Source organism: Humulus lupulus, chromosome 1 (genome assembly GCF_963169125.1).
Source record: "Humulus lupulus chromosome 1, drHumLupu1.1, whole genome shotgun sequence".
In the NCBI taxonomy this organism is placed as follows: Eukaryota; Viridiplantae; Streptophyta; class Magnoliopsida; order Rosales; family Cannabaceae; genus Humulus; species Humulus lupulus.
In genome coordinates this window covers 191,730,356-191,735,096 of record NC_084793.1, presented here as the reverse complement: position 1 = coordinate 191,735,096, position 4,741 = coordinate 191,730,356, and the positions used below count along the sequence as shown (strand labels likewise).

Below are 4,741 nucleotides of genomic sequence, written 5' to 3'. Positions count from 1 at the left end.
ATGATAGGATTTTTATTTTTCCAAAGTTTAGAAAAATTAAGGTTTTAAAAATTAATGCTTTTGTAGTGCACCAAAAATTTTTTTTTTTAGATTATTTAAATTTTGTGCTTTATTTGATTTAAATGTTAAGTGTGATGAATTGTTTTATTTAAGTGTTGTTATTTTATTTAATTGTTTATTTTTTTTATTTGATTGTTTGTTATTTTATTTAATTGTTAGAAATGTTTTGGTTAATTAATTTAACAAGTGAATAATTGTGTAACATGTTATTTTACTACTAGTGTTACATTTTATTTAAGTGTGACAAATGAGGTATTTATGTGAGCTATGGTGGAATGCACTAAGGTGCATGATAGATAGTAATGCACCCTAGTAATTTAGTGTGTGCTAGTGCATGGTAGCATGGTGCACATGTGTAGATTTTCTACACATTTTAGGTTTCCTTATTTTAGATTTAATTGAGTAATTTATTTATAAAAAAAAAAAGAAGAAAAGAAAAGGGAAATGAGGAGTGGGCGTGTGACCTAGTGGGAATGGAATATTTCCTTAAAATTGTAAAAAAAATCAAGACTTGAAGACCATGATCATTTGGGGATAGGCATGATCATATCTTATCCCTTTGTATCTTTTTGAAATAAAGAAAAATCAAGGAAAATAAAAGAGAAATGGAAACTTACCTTAATATTGTTTGGGGAGACTTTATGAGAGGATTTGTGATAAAGGGGCTAAGAAAGGAGAGAAGAGCCATTGCTCTTGTGTGTGTGTGTGGCTGCCGTGACCTAGAGAGAGAGAGAGAGAGAGAGGAAGAAAGAAAGAAAGGAAGAAGGAAGAAGAAAGTGAAGAGGAACCCCCCTAGAGTATGTCTTCTTGTTTTCTCTTTTACATAATCTTTTTATTTGATAATATGATTTTAATTGTGTTATTTTTCTTGTGTGTGTTTGGGTCTTTCCTTCTCTTCATGGTGGCTTTCCCATAAAAACCCTAGGCTTGAACAAGGGTGTGGAGTTTGTGGTATTGATCTTTTGTGTTCTTGATTCTACAATCAAGAGAGGTAATGGTCTTTTCCTTAGCCTTATATTGTTTTTGGTGGGTTGTATATGAGGTTTTGCTAATGGTGCTAATGGTTGATTTTGGGTAGGATTGATGTATAGGATTTGGATTTTTATGAGGGCATGATTTGTGTTTAAGGGTTGTGATGTTGATTTTGCTATGCATAAAAAAATTGTTATAATCTATGAACACTTGTAAGGTGATTTCGGCCTAGGTACACCCAAGGGTGTTCTTGATATGTTGTGTGATTTACATAATATTTGATCCATGTTTTAGGACCTTTGATATATGGGTAAGAGAACAAGTGGTAATCTTGATATTTTGATCATGAAATTTTATTAGATGCATGTTATATTTTGAATGATTAAATTATGAGATGCATGAAAATAATGATAGAAATATGCTAGGTTAAAATAAGGCATATGTGAATATGGTATAAATTTACTATATGCTATTTTTATTGAAAAAGTTTTGTTGGCTTTCATGGAATTGCAACAAATGATTTTAAAAGGATTCATGTGATTATGTTAGTAGAATCATGCATATTATAAGAGCATAATGAGATTATAGGCATGAATGATTTTATGTAATTTTTGAGACAAAAGTTGAGTTTTACAAAGAATTAAGCTTGCTGTTTTTTTTCAAATAATTGGGTAAAAGTTGATAAAAAGATGAGTTGCATGCATAAATAATGTTCTTGATGAATATGTTAATTCTTATGAAATTAAAAGAGGATTTTAAGTCTCATGTTATGATATTTTACTCAATTAACTTCCTACAGAATTTTTATTGAATTTTGAGAAAAAAATGAGTTTATAAATTGAATATGGTGATTTTAATGATAAAAAAAATGGTTGCTGGAATTTTGTAATAAAATGTGAAGTAAGTTTCACTAAAAATGAATTTGATTAATTTTTGGAATAAATTATTTTTCCTAAGTTATGGTAATATTGAAAAATGATATTTTAATGGTATGAATGCATATTTTGATAAATAATGATTTTTCTTTATTTTGATTGAGAAAAATATTTAAACTCTATTTATTTGTGATTTTTGAATAAAATAAACAGTAGCTGAAAGTTTGTTTTAAAAAGGTTAACAATTGTTATTAAATTGTCACATATGAGTTTTTACTACTTAAAAACTAAGTCTTAAATAAATTAAATCAAAATGTATTTTTCCACACTTAAAATATATTTTTCACATCATTTTTGTAACACAATAATAAAATATATTTTTCTAAAGAAACATGTTAAAATAGGTATTTTAATTAAATCCAAGCTTGTTGGGTAATTCTTGATAAATTAATATTTATTTAATGAAAATGTCACATATTTTATTTTGAGCTAAAATAAAATAAAGTTTTTGAGAAATTTAATCAACTTAGAAATTTTAAGAAAATAAAGCATATAATATGTCTATTGATTTTAAAATAATAAAAGAAATGTAGAATTATCGCTTTTGAAAACGTCTTTATTTCGCAACGTTCCCACGTATGCATGTTACATGCAAATCAGCTTTTACGTCCAAAATCATGATTATTATGCAACTATGTAATTTTTATAAAGCAATCATGTTAGTAAAATGGGTAGAACGAGCATTATTCTTTTGGCGATAATTGCATGTTTTAGTGTAACTGTATTCATGAGTGCATGGCCCATGCACACATGAGTTGTATGGAAGGGCAAAATAGTAATTTTATGAACCTAAGAAACGTTATTTTGATTATGATATAGGCTCGTTGAAAAGATTGTGAAATTCTTAGCTTGGACCTAAGGTAAGGAAGTTAGATAGATTTTATGATTTTATGCTATGAATGGTAAGGCTGTTATATGAATGAACTGTTATGAAATTATGAATGCCTTAATGTGATGATATGATTGAATGTGATATGTGTATGGATGTTAGATACATCAAACAGAATACGATGTTAGATACATCAAACAGATTTCGATGTCAGATACATCGACCGAGTTACTAAGGACATTGAGACGTGACTCCTAGGGCGGACGCGCCGAGGTTATTCAAGGACCAGTGATCTCCTGTTTACCTCATAGGGTGACATGGACAACTAGCGTTCCATGCTCATCATGTATGCTGTATGTTTGTGATATGATGATATGTCACTTTTATGTTATGATATGATGATATGTCACATTTATGTTATGATATGTTGATATGTCACTTTTATGTTATGATATGATGATATGTCACATTTATGTTATGATATGTTGATATGTCACATTTATGTTATGATATGATGAAATGTTACGATTATGTTATGATAGACCATGATGTTTTAGATGAACGTTAGTGTTTGGTTGTTTGTTGTTTTTCTTACTTGCTTATTTGCTTGTACTTCCTTACTGGGCTTTTAGCTCACCCCCTTATTTTCCTTCCAGGTAGCAAATAGGATTTCTCTATGGCACGCGTGGTGACGTGAGGAGTTCTTCATCATGGGGTGTATGGCGTGGGGCAATCCTATGGACGATAAAACGATCAACGTAGAACGCCATTTAAATTATGTTTTGTTTTAAGGGACTTTTTCCTAAATTATCAGTGGGACTATGTTATTTAACTTAATTGGTTTTCTTTGAACTTTGCATAAAAACCTATGTTTTTATTTTAAACTTATGGCGCCAACTTGCATGATTTTAAATAAGTCCCCCTGAGACTTTAATAATGGATGGTATTCTTTTATAAGCTATGTTATGCGGATATTTTGTAAGTATTAGTCTAGGGCGTTCTTTACAGCTTTCTCGGCAGCGACGTTTGTCAATATTTTTCACCAAGTAAAAATTATCTTTTTGACCTAATTTTTTCTCATGGACATTCTTAACATATCCTAATAAGGATCTATAAAAAACCAGACCAAAATAATAAGCCAATTGTATTTTTTGATTTACCAAAGTTTATGAAAAATCATGATTTTAACTTGGACAGTTTAATTCAAAAATAAAATAAAATTGTTTTCAGTAAGTAAAAATGTGTATTTTTGTATAAAAATGAACAAGGGACTTCTTGGTATAGCCATGTTGAATTATTCAAAATATGAGAATTTTTAATGATAATTGTTTGAGAAATATCCTGTAGCGTCTCGAAATTTTACTTAGCTAGATAGTAGTAGCTTGTGCTGTAGTATTTTAGTTTTTGTAGTTATTGGTTCAAGCCAGGATTTAGTTGAAAACTCATAGAGATAGTTATGGATTTTATAAGTTAAGCCTATAGTTTAGAAATATTAATTTTATCATATGGTTTGATTAATATAGCTGGTCATAGAAATATTATTTATTATAACATAAGGTTTAGATAGAATAATTAAGAATGTGACACTTGTCACATGTATGTTGTAAAACGTCCTTAACTAGTACTTAATAAAATATTCACATTTTCAATGGTTTATAATAGAAATCCACTTATTATAAACGTTTCAGTGGGGTCTCGCTTAAAACATGCAAGTTGGCCCAAAAGTTTAAAAAGAAAATATCAGTTTTATGCAAAGTTCTAAAACAAACAACAGTTTAAGTCCCACTGAAAATTTTAAGAAAATCCCATTAAACATAACATTATAAAAAATGGCGTTGAAAGTTTATCGTTTCTCGTCCATAAGATGCCTCATGCCATACACACCAGGATGACAAAACTCCCCACATCACCATGCGTGCCACAGAGAAACCTATTTGCTACCTAG

General features: G+C 29.3%; 1 long non-coding RNA gene across 1 annotated transcript; it reads left to right on the top strand.

The window, feature by feature from the left end:
• The first annotated feature begins 253 nt into the window (after positions 1–253).
• LOC133824062 (uncharacterized) lies at positions 254–3,610 on the top strand. The gene is made up of 3 exons (XR_009888480.1): positions 254–857; positions 986–1,051; positions 3,453–3,610. It is a non-coding gene; the product is annotated as an uncharacterized LOC133824062 (long non-coding RNA).
• Positions 3,611–4,741: the final 1,131 nt, after the last annotated feature.